Genomic DNA, 19,262 nt, shown 5'->3' with positions numbered 1-19,262 from the left:
TCACTCAGAATAACCATACCAAAAAAAATATGCCCAACATCATGGGTGGAAGAGAGTAGCTTATTTCACTGCTTTGTCTCCGTTTCTCATTTATGTATTTGGCAATTTCCTTCCAAAGTTTTAAATACAGCCTAACTATGATATCAAGCTTATTTAACAAAAACTTGCTAACATACACTTTCAAGGTAAAACATACAAGAATAAACGGAAGGGGAAAACTGCTAGGTTACAAATTCCAGTAAGTGAACATCTACTGTTAAATGAATACAATTATTGTCCCCGAGAAATTGTCACATCTCAAATGTTACAGCTATTAATATGATTGGCGTTCAAATTGAAGTTAGCAGCATTTTGACAATCTTGCCATGCCTTTGCCTGTATCTCAGCACCTGTCGGCACACAGATTGAATTCTTCATACCAAAAATGCCATACATTCTCTATAATCCCTAACAAGGTCCCTACGCATCATGGAAGAGCCTCCTTATTTGGTCAACGGTTGCTGGTATCAATGTGACTGGGCAGCGGTTATACTGTTGCAATAACATAAAAAAATAAAATCATTGACATAACAATATATTTAGGGAGGTTTAGAGAGAATGTGTTGGAAGATCATGTGGAAATCAATTTGCTTGTATTGTTTGATTTGTGCATATGCGCTTTATAGATCTACATGGTAACAATGATACTTGTATAAATTGGTTTACTGGAAATAGTCAAATAGAGGCCTTGCCTGAGATACATATTTGAATATGCAAGCATAAAAGAAAACGAACCCTGATACTGTAACTACAGAAGGATTTGCACGCTTCTGTGTGCACAAGGGGCTCAATGTTCTATCGGGTGGCAGTGGAATCCCCTCCTTCTTTGGCAACCTGTTTAAAATCACAAAAATAACATGGCATTTTTATACAACCTAGCAACAAACTTCAAACTTTCTGCCGTCTAGCAGGATTGACTGCAAAGACCAGTAAGAGCTGGATATATTTGACAATTGTTAGTTTGCCCAGTGAAAAATTTTCAAGAAACTAGACATTCGCTTCAATATCTATGGTGAGACATTATTCATTCTTCATATGTACTTTCCATTGCTCAAATGATATGCTAGCATGAAATAATTGTGAGAAAAAAAAAAAAAAAAAAGCCATGGAACATAATAATATGCACATGTTTGAGAGAGCAAGAAAGATATCAGGGATTCCAATATAAAAATGTTTATGTTCACCTTTGGAGGTGGAGGTGGTGGTGGTGGTGGTGGTGCTGGATAGGGGTGTTCGGTTCCAGTTCAGTTCAGGATTTGCCTAGGAACGGAAACCGAACTGGAATTTTGAAATTTCGATTTCAGTTCGATACAGTTCTCGATTCTTCGGTTCCGGTTTGGTTCGGTATAATTCCAGTTCAGTTCTCGGTTCTTAAAATAATTTTATATAATTATTTTCTTAAAAAGTCATACTTAAATTATCATTTAAGTTTTGAATTGAATTATTAATACATAAAATATCATATAATATACATTTTAACTATTTATTAATTATATAATATTTAATTATAAGATACAAATATAATTAAGAATTTATATATATATATATATATATATATATAAAATTAAAAATGATAAGGTAATTTAATGTATTTATAACTAAAATTATTAAAAAAATATAGAAAAATGAAATGTAATATTAGGTTATATTTAGTTCATAATTATATATACATACATAAGTTGTATAATTATATCACAAGTATATAATACATCTTAAAAAGAAATAGAAAAGCATATATATAAATTCAGTTCTTAGTTCGGTACGGTTCCTGTTTGTTCGGTTCGATTCCTCCAAGAACCGTGCACTGCCCTAGTGGTGGATACACAGCTGGAGTTGACATTCTCTCCTGAGCAGATTGATAATACCATTCCATCATCTGTGTATTTTGCATGAGACACCATTAGCAATAGTAAAAAAAAATGTAAACAGAAATATGGATAGCGTATCGAATTGTTATATTTGTGGCTTGAATTTTAGATATATTTTTTATGGACCCGAATTGTGATCCAACCTGAAAGTTTTTCGCGCTGCGATTTGATTTGGATAAAAAGTGAGATCTGTGGTAGTAGCGAAGGGCATGGGCCGATAGACCTGGGCCCGAAGCCCACTATTGATCTCCTTGGGGGTGCGGGGGCAACGCCCCCCGCGGTATGGACCAGTTTAAATATTGTAATATTCTACCCTTTGTGGTAAAGTTGTGAGATATTCAGGAAATATACTGGAATTAGGGTTTGAGAGTTCTGATTGATTGTATCTTGCTCTTTTCATCATAGTGGAACTTTTTTTTTGTCTTGCCCGTGGACGTAGACCTTAAGGTTGAACCACGTTAAATCATATGTTATTCTTCTTCTCTTTACAATACTGTGTGATTATGTGATTTGTGTATGTGTCTTAGATTTGCGTGCTTGTTATAACAAACTGGTATCAGAGCTTTATGCGCAAAACCTAGGGTTTACAGATGGCGTCGTCTTCAACAAAGTATGAGATGGAGAAGTTTGATGGTGGATCGAGTTTCAGTCTATGGGAGATTAAAATTAAATCTTTCTTGATCCTACAAGGTCTATGGAAGGCAATCGAGGATAACTTTCCAGAATGTATGAAAGAGGCGGAGAAGGCTGATCTAAAGGTGAGAACCTTGAGTGCGATTTTCATGAGCGAAACTGATAATGTCCTACACGAGATTGCTGGTGAAAGCTCAACATCTGCAGCATGGAAGAAATTAGAGGAATTGTACTCTGCCAAATCGCTGACCAACTGCCTGTATCTGAAGAAAAGGCTTCACAATTTGAGAATGAGCAAAGGTACACTCATTAAAGAACATCTGGATGAATTTAATTCAATCATTATGGACCTGAAGAATATTGATATTGAGATTGATAGTAAAGATCAGGCCCTTATTGTGTTATGTTCTTCGCCACCCTCTTATAAAACTTTTGTTGATACTCTATTATATGGGAAAGACAGTATTTCACTAAACGATGTTAGTAATTCTCTAAAATCGAAGGAGTTGAAAAAGAAATTTCTAGATAATAGAGAAAGATTTGAGGGGGAAGGTTTAGTGTGCAGGGGAAGAACACATTCAAGGAAGGGTTCTTCTAGCAGGAAAAAATCTAAGGCCAGATCTAAGTCAAGAATGAAAAAGGCAAACTATTTTGAGCGCGGGGAGTAAGGTCACTATAGGAGAGACTGTCCCAAGTTGAAAAATAAAAAGGGAAAGCAACCAGAAAGTTCTGCGAATGTGGTTGATAGTTTTATTGATTCTGATGGTGATGACAGTGCTGAAGAAATTTTATCTGTGAGTTCAGATCAAGGACAAAATTCCTGGATTCTTGATACTGATGCTACTTATAACATGTGTCCACACAGAAACTGGTTTGTCACTTACAAACAGATGAGTGACAAGGTGTTTCTGGGCAATGATCGTGCATTATCTGTTGAAGGAATTAGTAACATTAGATTGAGGATGTTTGATGGCGTTGTCAGAACTATAGAGTGTTGGCATGTTCCAGGACTAAAGAGGAACCTGATTTCTCTTGGGACACTTGACTCTCATGGATTCAGATACCATGCTGGAGTTCTCAAAGTGTGCAAGGGCTCTATGGTACTCATGAAGAGCAGTTTGGTTTCAGGATTGTATTTTCTTCAGGGCAGTACAGTTTCAGGGGAAGCTGCAGTAGCATCCGGAAGCAATAATTAAAATCAGACTCAATTGTGGCATGTGTCTTGGTCATATAAGTGAAAGAGGATTATCTGTGTTAAGCAAGCAGGATTTGTTGGACGGACAGAAAACAAAATCTATGGACTTTTGTGAACACTGTGTGTTTGGCAAACAGACCAGGGTGAAGTTCGATAATGTTATGGAAAGTCAATCACTATATTATTTCTCTGTATATTCTGTATTCTGTATTCCTATTTAGAATTTTTTATTTAGGATTTCTTCCTAATTAGTAGAACACAATTATAGGAATCAATTGTATATATATACCCATGTACAGATTAATTGAAATCAATGAGAATCATCTCTTTCTACATGGTATCAGAGCAGGTCATCAATCTAGGGTGACTATTTGTTCTCACTATCCAGCTCAGGAGAGACCTTGGCCGCCGATCGGCCGTTTCAACCTCGATCAACATCGCCGGCATCGTCTCAACCCCCTCATTCCACCACTGTGTGCTGTTGCTTGATCCAGTACACCATTAAAGGACTTCTGAGGTTTGGCTCTCAGATCCTATTTCGGTATTTGCTTGATTTATGATTTTGGATTATTTTGCTGCTATAAGCACTTTGGATTAGCGTTTCGGTTAGTTTTCTTTGTCTCAACAAATGGCAAACAATAAGAATGTTATTTCTGATGTGATTCCCGTGATGACTAAGATCACGGAACACAAACTTAATGGTTCGAATTACCTGGAGTGGAGTAAGACTGTTAGGGTCTATTTGCGTAGCATTGATAAGGATGATCACCTTACTAAAGATCCACCCACTGATGATACACGACAAACTTGGCTAAGGGAGGATGCTCGGTTGTTTTTGCAGCTTCGGAACTCGATTCATAGTGAGGTAATTAGTTTAATTAATCACTGTGAATTTGTTAAGGAATTGATGGATTACTTAGATTTTCTGTATTCTGGTAAAGGGAATATCTCCCGTATTTATGATGTTTATAAGGCATTCTACCGTGCTGAGAAAGAGGATAAGTCTCTCACGGCTTATTTTATGGATTTTAAACGGGTATATGAGGAACTTAATGTATTGTTGCCTTTTAGTCCTGATGTGAAAGTTCGCCCAACGGAGCAATCGTTATAAGTTTTCTTGCAGTGCCTTCCTTCGAGTATGAGATCGCTAAATCTCGATTCTCTCCGCTCGAGATTTCCTCTTTGCATGAAACGTTCACACGGGTCTTTCGTGCAGAGTACTCAATCTTCACACGCCAAGAGTGCTCTTATTAGCCGTAATCCAAATGGACAACAGGTAATAGAAGAGGAAGTAGAGGAGGAATTACAGCAATGTATAATCAGCGTAATGGAGAGGCTAGTTCTAATCAGGACTCAAGAGGAGTCATTTGTTATTATTGCCACGAGCCTGGCCATATAAAATATAATTGTTCGCAACTTCAGAAGAAAAATCAGCGATCACAGATGACAAATATGGCAGCAGAGAATTCTACAGTATCTTCCTCTGAGAAAACTATTTTGGTATCTGCAGATGATTTTGCACAATTTTCCCAGTATCAGGCATCTCTAAAGCCTAATAGTTCCCCTGTCACTGCGATCGCTGAGTCAGGTAAATCCACTACATGCCTTGTGTCTTCCTCATCCAAATGGGTTATTGATTCCAGTGCGGCATCACATGACAGTAATTCTAGTCTTCTATCCGCTTTTCTAATCTCACTTCCAACATCATACTTTAGCCGATGGTTCTACTTCTTGTGTCATGGGTTCTGAATCGCGAACCCGACTTCGTCAATTTCTTTGTCTTCGCTTTGTGTCTACCAAAATTCTCTTTTAATCTACTTTCGTTAGTAAACTTACTCGTACCTTAAATTGTTCTGCTTTCCTTTTTCTGACCGGTGTTTGTTTCAGATCTTACGACGGCAGTTATTGGTAGAGGACGCGAGTCGTGGTCTCTACATTCAAAAATCATATACCGCGTCACTTGTTTGCTCCAGACCTTAACACCTCTTGAAGCTCATTGTAGATTGGGTCATCCTTCTTTGTCTACCATGAAGAAGTCAGATCCTCAATTTCACTTTATCGACTAGGATGTGAGTCGTGTCAGTTTGCAAAACATCATCGTTTGCCTTCTGTGTCTAGAGTCAATAAACGGACTTTATCCCCTTTTGAGTTAGTTCATTCTGATGTTTGGGGTCCTTGTTCTGTTACTTCTAAAACTGGATTTCGTTATTTTGTTACTTTTGTTGATGATTACTCTCGTGTTACCTGGTTATATTTAATGAAGAATCGTTCTGAGTTATTTTCTATCTTTTGTGCCTTTTGTAATGAAATCAAAACTCAATTTAATATTTCTGTGCGCATATTAAGAAGTGACAATGCCAAAGAATACTTTTCAGCACAATTTCAGTCTTATATGACACAAAATGGCATTCTTCATCAGTCTTCCTGTGTGGATACCCCATCCCAAAATGGTGTGGCCGAAAGAAAAAATCGGCATCTTCTTGAGATAACTCGTGCTCTTCTTTTTCAGATGAAAGTACCTAAATACTTTTGGGCGGATGCAGTTTCTACGGCATGTTTTTTGATCAATCGTATGCCGTCTTCTGTCCTTAATGGGGATATTCCTTATACTGCTTTGTTTCCTACAAAATCTTTGTTCCCTATTGAACCCCGTATTTTTGGTTGTACATGTTTTGTGCGTGATGTTCGTCCACAGGTTACTAAATTGGATCCAAAATCTCTCAAATGTGTCTTCCTTGGGTACTCCCGGCTCCAAAAAGGGTACCGTTGTTTCTCTCCTACTCTTAATCGTTATCTTGTTTCTGCAGATGTCATATTTTTTGAGTCCACTCCATTTTTTCCTCCATCATCTGTGTATGATAGTCAGGGGGAGGAGGATGATCTCTTAATATATACTGTCCAACCAATGTCTAGTCCTCTCCCACAGCCTGTTCCATCTGTCTCTAGACCTTCTCGACCTCCCGTTGTTCATGTTTATTCTAGGAGATTGGAGATTCCTGACTCAGATCCTCCACCAGCTACTTTGTTGAGAGATCCTGTACCTCATACTGATCATGATTCTGATCTAGACTTACCCATTGCTCTTCGTAAAGGTAAACGTTCATGTACTTACCCTATCTCTTCTTTTGTTTCTTATAATCAATTGTCTTCTTGTTCTCGGTGTTTTGTTACTTCTTTAGACTCTGTTCCTATCACTAATTTGGTGAGGCACCGTCTCATCCCGGTGTGATGCTATGAAAGAGGAAATGGGGGCTTTAGATGCTAATGGTACATGGGAACTATTGCCTTTGCCCACTGGTAAGAAAGCTATTGGTTGCAAATGGGTATTTACAGTAAAGGTAAATCCTGATGGTTCTGTGGCTAGGTTAAAAGCACGCCTTGTAGCAAAAGGATATGCTCAGACATATGGGGTTGATTACTCTGATACTTTTTCTCCTATAGCTAAACTTACTTCTATTCGCTTATTTATCTCTTTAGCAGCTACATATGATTGGCCCCTGCATCAATTGGATATCAAGAATGCTTTCCTTCGTGGTGATCTTCAGGAGGAGGTGTATATGGAGCAACCACCTGGGTTTGTTGCTCAGGGGGAGTTGGGTAAAGTTTGTAAGCTTCGGAAGTCTCTTTATCGCTTGAAACAAAGTCCTAGGGCATGGTTTGGGAGATTCAGTGAAGCAGTACAGGAATTTGGTATGCAAAAGAGTAAGTGTGATCACTCAAGATTTTATAGGCAACTGAGGTGGTCTAATTCTCTTGGTAGTCTATGTGGATGACATTCTCATCACCGGGAGTGACTCTGCAGTATTTCATCTCTTAAAACCTTCCTCCAAACTCAGTTTGGCACCAAAGACTTGGGATTGTTAAAGTATTTCTTGGGTATCGGGTTATGAGAAGTAAGAAGGGTATTTTCTTGTCTCAAAGAAAATATGTCCTCGATCTATTGACAGACAGAAAATTAGGTGCTAAGCCTTGTAGCGCACCAATGACTCCAACTTTACAAATCCAGCGGTAGGATAGTGAGTTGTTTGAAGATCCAGAGAGATACAGGAGATTGGTAGGAAAATTGAACTACCTTACAGTCACTCGTCCTGACATTGCTTATGCCGTTAGTTTATGTCTTCCCCAACTGTTGCTCATTGGGAAGCCTTTGAACAAATCTTATGTTATTTGAAGGGCGCTCCAGGAAGAGGTTTGCTATATGGTAATCATGGGCATTTGAATATTGAATGTTTTTCAGATGCCGACTGGGCTGCATCTACGGTTGACAGAAGGTCAACTACTGGATATTGCGTTTTTATTGGAAGAAATTTAGTGTCTTGGAGAAGCAAGAAGCAGAGTGTAGTTTCTCGATCTAGTGCTGAATCCGAATACAGAGCCATGGCACAATCAGTATGTGAGGTAATGTGGATACTTCAATTACTAGATGAGACAGGTTTTAAGACCTCCCACTGCGAAATTGTGGTGTGATAATCAAGTCGCTCTTCATATTGCTTCTAATCCGTGTTTCATGAGCGGACCAAACATATTGAGATTGATTGTCATTTTATTCGTGAAAAGATTCAACAAAGATCATCTCAACAGACACATCAAAACCGGAGAGCGATTAGAGATATTTTCACAAAAGCTCTAAATGGAGCTAGGATTGACTATTTGTAACAAGTTGGGCATGATTAACATCTATGCTCCAACTTGAGGGGAGTGTTATGGAAAGTCAATTACTATATTATTTCTCTCAGATATTCTCAGATTCATTCCTATTTAGGATTTCTTATTTAGGATTTCTTCCTAATTAGTAGAACACAATTATAGAAATCAATTGTATATATATACCCATGTACAGATTAATTGAAATCAATGAGAATCATCTCTTTCTACAGATAAAAAGGCAATATGCAAGACCAGAGGAACAGTGGATTATATCCACTCAGATCTATGGGGTCCTAACAGAATCCCCTCCAAGAGCGGTGCCAGGTACTTCATGACTTTGATTGATGATTACTCTTGGATGGTGTGGGTGTATTTTCTGAAAACAAAAGATGAGGCATTTTCAACCTTTGTAAAGTGGAAGACGATGATTGAGAAGCAGACAGAAAAGAAGGTCAAGCGTCTTAGAACTGATAACGGGTTGGAATTTTGCAATCGTGAGTTCGATGCATTCTGCAGCAATGAAGGTATAGTGAGACATCACACTTGTACAAGGACAGCACAGTAGAATGGTATTGCAGAACTCCTGAACATAACGCTTTGTGACAAAGCATGAAGCATGCTCTCACATTCAGGATTGGGAAATGATTTCTAGGATGAAGCAATTAATACAGTCTATTTCTTGGTTAATAGATTTCCATCTACAGCTATTGAGTGCAAAACTCCTTTTGAGATTTGGTCCGCTTCACCTACTGATTACTCTCAGCTGAGAGTATTTGGTTGCCCTGCTTATGCTCATGTGAGAGATGGTAAGCTCGAGCCGAGGGCAAGAAAATGCATATTCCTAGGCTATGCATTTAGAGTGAAAGGCTACAGGTTGTGGTGCAATGATCCAAAGTCTCCAGGATTAGTTATCAGCAGGGATGCGATATTTAATGAGTTTGCTTCATTGGATAGTCAGAGGGAGAAGTCAATAGCAGAATCAGATCACAGTGTCAGAGAACAGGTGGAGCTTGATATTGATACTTCAGCAGTTCAGTCCAGTGATTCAGAGGATGAGGTGCAAGATCCTTATCAACAAGAGGATGCACCTGAGCAACAGCAACAAGAATTATATTGCATTGCAACTGGTAGAGAGAGAAGACAGATTAGACTACTGCAGAGATATGCATATGCAAATCTAGTTGCGTTTGCCTTGTCAATTGCTGAGATAGTTGATGTGCATGAACCCAGCAATTATAGAGAAGCTATTTCTTATTCAGATGCAGATCAGTGGGTTGGTGCTATGAGTGAAGAAATTGAATCTCTTCACAAGAATCAGACTTGGGAGCTTGTAATATTGCCTAAGGGACAAAAAGTGATAGGTTGCAAATGGGTGTTCAAGAAAAAGGAAGGCACTCCAGGGGTTGAAGCACCTCGATATAAAGCATGATTGGTAACAAAAGCCTTTACTCAGAGGGAGGGGATTGACTTTAATAAAGTGTTTTCTCCAGTTGTGAAGCACAGTTCTATCAGCATTTTATTTGCTATTGTTGCTCTTCATGATCTAGAGCTTGAGCAACTAGATGTGAAGACAACATTTTTGCATGGTGAGTTGAAGGAGCAAATTTATATGAGTCAGCCTGAGAGATTTCTTATTCCAGGTATGGAAAACCATGTTTGCTTACTTAAGAAATCTTTACATGGTCTAAAACAGTCTCCTAGGCAATGGTATAAAAGATTTGATACATTCATGGTTCATAATGACTTTAATCGTAGTTCATATGACAGTTGTGTGTATCATAAGAAGCTTTCAGATGATTCCTCTGTTTATTTGCTGTTGTATGTGGATGACATACTTATTGGTGCTAAAAGCATGTCACAAATTAACATTCTCAAAAAGCAGTTGAGTGATGAGTTTGAGATGAAGGATTTGGATGCTGCAAAGAAGATATTGGGAATGGAAATTACCAGGGATAGAAGTGTTGGGAAGCTTTTCTTGTCTCAACAAGCCTATGTTGAGAAAGTGCTTAAGCGTTTCAACATGAATAATGCTAAGCCTGTGACTGTTCCGTTTGTTGCCCATTTCAAGTTATCTGCAGACATGTCACCAAAAATAGATAAGGAGATGGAACACATGTCCAGTGTTCCCTATTCGAGTGCTGTTAGTAGCATCATGTATGCTATGGTATGCACCCGACCTGACATTTCGCATGCAGTTAATGTTGTGAGTAGATACATGGCGTGTCCTGGGAAAAAGCATTGGCAGGCAGTGAAATGGATTTTGAGGTATTTGAAGGTACTACAGATGTTGGTCTGACATTTAACAGGGCCAAGATGAGTGATTTAGTTGTTGGCTATGTGGATTCAGATTTTGCAGGGAACTTAAACAAGAGGAGATCTTTGACAAGTTATTTGTTTACTCTTTCTGGAAATGCTATCAGTTGGAAGGTAACATTGCAAGCTACAGTTGCTTTGTCTACCACAGAGGCTGAATATATGACCTTAGCAGAGGCAGTAAAGGAAGTTTTATGGTTATAAGGTTTGGTGAGTGATCTTGGGTTGATACAGAACAAGGCAACAGTGTTTTGTGACAGCCAGAGTGCAATATATCTCACAAAAAATCAGATGTACCATGAGCGAACTATGCACATTGATTTTAGATATCACTTTATTCGGGACATTGTATCTCAGGGGACTGTAGTTGTGTAGAAAGTCTCTACACATGATAATCCAGCAGATATTATGACCAAGGGAGTCTCAGTCAGCAAGTTTAGGCATTGCCTAGACTTGGTTAGTGTTTGTGGTGCTCAGTAATGCCCTTGCGAGGGCATATGACAAGACAGAGTATTTTGTAGTTATTTTGTTGATGATAAAGGGAATTCAAGCAAAGGGGAAGAATTGTTATATTTGTGGCTTGAATTTTGGATATATTTTTTTTTATGAACCCGAAAGTTTTCGTACTGCGACCCAATTTGAGATAAAAAGTGAGATCTGTGGTGGTAGCTAAGGGCACAGGCCAATAGGCCTGGGCTTGAAGCCCACTACTGATCTCGTTGGGGGTGCGAGGGCAACGTAGATGCGGTATGGACCAGTTTAAATATTATAACATTCTACCATTTGCGGTAGAGTTGTGAAATATTCGGGAAACACACTGGGGTTAGGGTTTGAGAGTTCTAATTAATTGTATCTTGCTCTTTTCATCATAGTGGAACTTTTTTTTCCTCGTCTTGCCCGTAAACGTAAACCTTACAGTTGAACCACGTTAAATCCTATGTTGTTCTTCTTTTCTTTTCAATACTGTGTGATTGTACGATTTGTGCGTGTGCCTTAGATTAGCGTGCTTGTTATAACATGAATCATGTCTAATTGCATGAAACATACACATCTAGTATCCAAATACTGAAAAAAAAAACAAAAGATACAAAACATAAGCCTAGTTCTGAAAGGTTAGAATTTAGAAAAACTTTGAGGCTAGGATTATGTAACTTTAGGAAGTGAAAAGTTCAGTCAGATAAAGAAGGCAGAATTGTCATGGCACAAAAAAAAGGTATGGGAAAGACATCAATACAATAACTCATTTTTGAGGAGAATAATGCTGGGAAGAAATTAATTACAACTCAACAAAAGACACATCAACGCAGGCATGCGAATCATACTCACTTTAAAGAAGAAGACTGCAGCAATTAAGCCAGTTTGTGCGTAGTCAAGCATTGTATACGTACACCTCAGTAATGCTCCTCATGAAGCCTGTATTTATGATGCTGAATCAGTATCTCAAAATGCAATATAACCTGTATAACTGGATAACCAATTTCAGCAAACAAATACATTACAGTTAAAGGTTATAAAGTCACTAAGTAAAAAATTACATTATACCTTCTACCATGGAGGTCCACGAAGTCTCTCACATTCACAACTTCGTATCTTAGAAATTCTAGAAGAAGTATCCATCTACCTTGACATCAAAAGAATTTTACAAGTAATTTGCCCAGAAAACAAAAGTCAAGGCATGTAAAAGAAAATAAAATGTTAGTTGACACTATAAAAATCAAGTTTCTCTAATTTAAGAAATTGCTTGTGCAAATCATTATTGCTCCTAATTCATTATTAATATTAAATATTTACATGATTGAATTTCCAAGTATCTGAAAATGTTGTCTGCCAGAGATATCATCAAGGTTTAACAAATCTATATTGGTGTTGAAAAGTTGTAAAGAAATGTCCTGAATAGTCTAAAAATCAAGTTACTAAATTGCGCCTATATGTAAGATACTTGTGCATCTAATGGCTTTATTACCCAACTCTGATTGTAAACTTCTGTCCATGAAAATCACAAAGCTGAGGTCAACAGTTGCAGATTTGCATGTAATACACAAAAGGGAGGAGGGAGTGTAAAAGGGGAGTATGGGTGCTCTATAAACATAAATTCCCAACAGAAATCTTGCACAATTGAATACCAGTTCTTGCCCTGTTGCTCGAGAAACATGAATCCCAAGCGCATGTAATCCTAAAGAATAGAACCCAGTAGCATCAAACAGATATAAGAGTTGATAAGTGAATGACAATCCTGCATCATAAAACTATAGATTAGATTGGACAATTTTGATACTTACAGATCACTTCAAACATTACGATATAAAACAGTTTGACGAATACGTTCATCTTGACAACAAAAATGAGACTAGAAACATTCAGAGATTTAATTTGGATTCATTCAGAAGCCAATGTGAAACTAGTTAATCAGCAAATATTTGCAAATAATGAGAAAAGATGAAATTAACGCTAAGAAACATCAGGATTCTCTGTCATAAATTCTAAGAAAATCAAGAGTCTCTGTAATACACATATGTTTCAACCTATGACATTCATGCTTCCAAAATTATTTTAGTTCCAAGACAAGTAAGGAACAGAAATCAACAAATTGAATGCTAAATTGCTAATGCTTTAAATGCAACCTCCTTTCTCAAGGTTCACTTCATTGGAAGAACAACACAAATGCATAAACTTTACGATCATCAAGTTATCGGCTTATCGCTAATTCAAAAATCAAAGTATTTTTGTCCTGTCCTTCCTTAAAAGCTCCAATTCACATTTAACTTTAAGAACAACCAGCATTTTTGCAATTAAAGAAACTGAGAACTTGAAGCAGCATGTACCTTCACTAGTAGCATGTAACCATGGGTAGCAAGCAAATACAATCTTCTGAAGTCTCTTTGTCAAGCGTGATCTAATTGTTGCTTCTGCATACACAGTTCCCCTAGAAACAAGAGAACCCTCCCCTCTATCAAAATAATCAGCATCTTCAAATGTTTCAACACCATCCCCCCAAAGACTTGCTTGAAGCCTGGCTTCCCTTTCTCTGTTGTATATCGAATGCAGTTTTGACTTAAAATAAGGCAGCACAACCTAATCAAACATATCAAATTCACAAGTCATCATTCCTCATCCTTCATCTAGCCATCACACTATGGCAACATATTTGACTCAGCATGGAAATGGTTTGAAACTGTTTTTACAATTTAGATCCCATAAGAGTTTGTGACAAGTTATTGTTACACTTGGTCTCAGCCACATTTTTACAGCTGAATTCCATTATTTCTGTGAACCCTGATACACTTTATCGCAGAAGTCAATGAAAAATAAATGATTCTTCAGCAAAAGAATAATTAATAAAAGAAGCTGATTACAGTACCAGAAATACAACTGAGAGAATTTTTTGGCGCTTTTCTAACCCAGAGAGCTCAAATCCATCCCTTGATTTCAAAAGAGCATAGTTTTTATTTGCTCTTATCTTCACTGCTCTTCTCCACAATCCATATAGAGATTCAGAAAAAGATGCATCTGAATAGGAATTAGATACAAAAGAATGAGCCTCATGCAAAGAGCATGGAACCAGTACTCCAATTAAAGGGACCCCAATGCCATACACAAATTTAGTAAGGGCAATGTGAAAGACGAAAAATTTAGATACTAACAGGGCAATGTGAAAGACCATGTACCTTAAGAAGATGCAGTTCAAGCCGTGTAGTTAAAGATAACAATGCATGCAAAAGAAGTGTAAAAGGAATTCGCTTTAAACTTCATCCTTTCAAACAAAAGCATATTACTCCATAAAATTGCATTTCTGATTTTATGCTTTCCCATGAATCTACTCAATAGCTGCTAATCACAGTTGGAGTAGACCGCACCCATCAAATCCCTCCCTATAATTCAAACATACTATTCTCTTCCAAAGACTATTTCTTTGCAAACTAAAATAAGTGCTACTGTGGCAAAAGCAAGGCCTAGTCCCCCATTCTAAATTGGAGAACATATCTAGTCCCATTTTACCAAATGAAGATTGAACCCATCCATTCCTCAGCATAACAATTCACATATAATTTTTTTTCTAATCCTTGCTTTTGAAACCTCCAAATAGAGGCCACCAACTTCAAGGCATGTGGAGACTGAGAAATTAAATATAGTTGTCAGCATAATTAAAATGGTTGCCATCATAGAGCGCATAAGAATTCACAAAGAGAAGGAACTGCTTTGTTCTTAATTTGCAATAACATAAAAAATGAGCCACTTGGTAATTCAAATAATCTATTGTGTGTGCAAGGATTCAACAATAATCAACAAGTGAATGAGGATTTAAACCAAAAGGACTGAACTTTCAATATTTATGAGAGTACACAATTGCTAACACATTACTCTTGGAAGTAATAGCAAGATTATTAAGATCACCCCAGCTAAAACAACGCTATCATACAATTCATTAATTATGGAAGCAAATAATCACAGAAAGAAAATGAAATAAAAAAAAATGAAGAATGAAACCAGTTGTTCGCAAGCTGTGCGTCTCAAGAACCAGCATAAGCAAGGCAAAGAATTCATCTCCATAGTCTAACACCTCATGGAGGAGTGTTCTTCTTAATGCTAATACCTTTAAAGTCAAAGTGTTAACAAACAATTTTTTATCATGTATAATACAAAAACAAACTAAAAATAAATTGATTACTACAAAGACAGAAGACAAACCAAGCACTTATGAAGTAAACAATAAGTTAGTTAGATAAACCCAAATGGGTAAAAAAAAAGTTATGAATTTGACAAAGAAATGTGATATTTGAGATAAAACCAGATGAAAAGGCTGAGACATATCAAATACCCATCACATGTCAGCTTGAAAAAAAAATTAGGGAAAGAGAAAAGCTTAAAAATTTATGATATGTGCATACAAGGGAGTGTGTATAGCTTACGCCTTTAGAGTAGGTGAGAGCAGCACGGAGACTGGCGGGGAGTTGCTGGGCGGCGGCCATCTCGAAGAAAGTGGGACGGGTCCCTTGTCCTCCTACTTGAAATAAAATTTTTCTTCTCTTCTTCTTCTTTCTTTCTTTCTTCTTCTTCTTCTCCTAATTCAAGAAAGAGAGAGAATGCCGAGTACTAGCTCTAGCTTCGCAGGCTTGATCTTCCTTTGCAAATTGCAATCCCTTTCAAATTTCTGTTTTCAATATACGATTTAATTATTTTCATGTTCGAAAAAATTATTATTTTTATAAATTATTTATTTTTGTCAAAATGATTAATTTACCTTTTTTTAGAGGAGAATAATTTACAAATTTATTTTTTATTTGAATTTATTGATTTTTAATTTTGATTGTTTTCAAAATAATTTTTATTTTAATATCAGTAAAATTAAAAACTTATTAAAAATCAATCCTTTTTGGCAAGTTATTTGGAGCTGGGCTGGTCCTGAGCGGATTCGTACCTTCCTTTGGCTGTCCTATCATGGAAGGATCCTTACTAATGTTCAGCGGGTGCATCGCAGAATGTCTTTCAATCCCAGTTGTGCTTTGTGTGGTGAGGCTAGAGAAGATACCAGCTACACCCTTCGGGACTGTCCCAGTGCGAAACAGATGCGGTTGGGACTGGTTCCTCTAACGTCTCTGGTCTGTTTTTTCCTCCGATGATATCCAGACATGGATTGAAGCTAATTTAAGCGAAACTTTTGAGAGGGAGAATTATGATTGGCATCTTGTTTTTAGTGTGGCTTTCTGGTATATATGGAAATGGCGAAATGAATGTATTTTTGTGGGTTCAGATATTCCCTCGACTCCTATCGTTTATATTATGCAATGAGTCTACGATTTGTACAAGCTGCCTCTTTGTCTCGCTGTACAGTTCCTGGCCGCTGTAGTGATGAGATTCAGATAAGCTGGTCTCCGCCTCCTATTAACTGGGTGAAACTTAATACGGATGGAAGTGTCGTTGCTGATTCTAATTTGGCAGTAGGTTTGTTCAGAGACGCAAATGGGTTTTGGTTGGCGGGGTTTGGCCTTAATCTGGATGCCTGTGACATTTATAGTGCAGAATTATGGGGGATCTTGCAAGGGCTCCAACTTGCGTGGCAGTATGGGTTCAGACAATTAGTTGTCAAGGTTGATAATATGGCTGCAGTTAATGCCGGTCATCTAGTGGATTCCATTCAAGACTTGCTGGCTAAGGACTAGAGGGTGCAACAGCGGCATAATTATAAAGAGGCCAATGTCTGTGCTGACCACCTTGCTCACATGGCTCATTACGGTTGACTCCGTGTAGCTCAAAATGAGCATTGATTTTGATGATAGCAAAACTCAAACAGAATCTATTTAACACAACTTTAAAGTGATGTGTAGATTCTTTGTCTTATTCCTAAAGTATTTTTGAAGTTGCATCTAAGGAGAAAGGATACTCAAAGGCATTTCAAGACAAATCCAAAATAAGAAAAGAACAAGACTATGGAAGTCAGGACTCAAAGAAAAGATATGAAAGGCATAGTGTTAGAAATTGAGTCTTAGGTCTTTTGTGAAAAGAATGGATGAGAAATTAGTCATATGGAGCTTAAAAATGAAATTTTATTTTCTGATTACTTTTTCTCATCATGACCTTGGACATTACTATTGAAACATTTTTCTAAGGTCTAAATCATTTTACATTGCAAGTTGAGACATGCAGCTGTTGACTCAGTTTGTTAACTGGTTTGCTAAAATTTTTAGTTTGCTAATGTGTTTGCTAAAAAAATTAGTTTACTAACCAGTTTACTGACTGCTACCATTATTTCATTAGTTTACTAATTGATCAGAGCTGCTCAACTTCGCACAAAATGATAAAATAACGGCCATTTTATCTTGGACAGTGTGTATAACGTTTCAAAAGGTTTTCAAACGGCCTAAAATGATTTGGAACTATAAATACACTTTCTTTACTTCATTTACACTTGATGAAAGCTTACATTTGAACTCCAACTTTGATTTTTCATTTATTGCTTTCATTCAAGAGCTTTAAAGTCTTTGAGCTACTATTAGCAAATCAACTCATCTCTTCTTTATAGTTTGATTTGTATTGAGTAAGAGTGAGTGTTACAACATTAAATTGCATTTAAGAGAGGTTGTGCAAGCACCTATTGAAGCTTGAGAGAGTAAGTGCTTGTGATAGCACTTGTGAAGGTTTCAAGCTACCTTGGTGAAAGCTTGGTGTTGAAAAGTTGTAAAGGGCTTTTAGTCTCTTGCCTTCAAAAGAGCAAATAGTGGAGAGAAGACTCAAAGAGGGTTCTTTGAGAGAGTGGATGTAGGCTAGTTAAGCCGAACCACTATAAAAATCGTTGTGTTTGATCTCTCTAACCTTAACCTCCTTATTTTTGTGCAATTTAGATTTTACCTTCTATACATGATATTGAATGTTGGTTGAATTGATTGAATTGATAAATTTGTGGACTTATTGAATGAGTTGAGAAATTAGTTATATATTGTATGATGTATGCTTTGTTAGATATTGCCATAAATATTGATTGAGGATTGAATTGCAACTTAGGAACACATTGTTGAAACACATATCACTATTATTTTATATAGAGAAGCATCTAGTTGAACAAAGCCACAATTTTTTATTAGGCTACAAGCAAGAGCCGAAAAATTGTTAAAATCCAATTCACCCCCCTCTTGGACTATTTTGGGACAACAATGTATCAGAGCCTGGTTCTCTTGCTTAGGGTGTTACAACCTTAGAGTGATCCATAATGGCTAGTTCATGTAGTAATAGTGCCGGTATACCCGCACCATTAGCTGAAGGCTACTCAATCACTAGACCACCACTCTTCAATGGCACTAATTATTCATTTTGGAAAGTAAGAATGAGAAATTTCATACAATCTATAGATATTGATGCATGGAGAATTATTAAAAATGGTCCACATGTTCCTCAAAAGAATGGTCCAGGAACTACAAAAGTTCCAAAACTTGAAGATGAATATGATGACAATGATTGGAAGAAAATCTCTATAAATGTTAAAGCTATTAATATTTTGCATTGCTCACTTGACCTAAATGAATACAATCGTGTTTCAGGATGTCAATCTACTAAGGAAATTTGGGATAAGCTTGAAGTCACTTATGAAGGAACTGATGTCGTCAAAGAGTTCAAAGCAAACCTTCTTATTCGAGATTATGAGCTGTTTGAAATGAGGCCAGGAGAATCAATTGGGAATATGAGTATAAGGTTTACTGATCTTGTAAATCTTCTCAAAGCGCTTAGTAAAAGATTTGAGGAAGCTGAACTTGTGAAGAAAATTCTTAGATCACTTCCAAAATCTTGGGAAGCAAAGACTACAGTTATCCAAGATACCAAGGATTTTAAAACATTCACTTATGATGAACTCATTGGATCTCTCATTGCACATGAGATGGTATATAAGAAAGATGAAGTTGAAGATGAGCAAAAAAAGAAGAAAAGCATTGCTCTTAAGTCAAACAAGGATGAAGATAAGAAGAAAGGAGTTGCATTCAAAGTTGACTCAAGTGACAACTCAAGTGCTTCTAGTGATGATGATGATGATGAAATGGTTATGCTTGCAAGAAAATTTAAAAGAGCTTTCAAGAAGGGAG

At 37.1% G+C, this 19,262-nt stretch overlaps 1 pseudogene; it reads right to left on the bottom strand.

Annotated features, from left to right (window-relative positions):
* Positions 1–60: 60 nt before the first annotated feature.
* LOC110668182 (peroxisome biogenesis protein 12-like) lies at positions 61–16,324 on the bottom strand (annotated as a pseudogene).
* Between the last annotated feature and the right edge of the window lie 2,938 nt (positions 16,325–19,262).

This window comes from Hevea brasiliensis, chromosome 3, assembly GCF_030052815.1.
Source record: "Hevea brasiliensis isolate MT/VB/25A 57/8 chromosome 3, ASM3005281v1, whole genome shotgun sequence".
Taxonomy (NCBI): Eukaryota; Viridiplantae; Streptophyta; class Magnoliopsida; order Malpighiales; family Euphorbiaceae; genus Hevea; species Hevea brasiliensis.
This window is presented reverse-complemented; position numbering and strand designations above follow the sequence as displayed.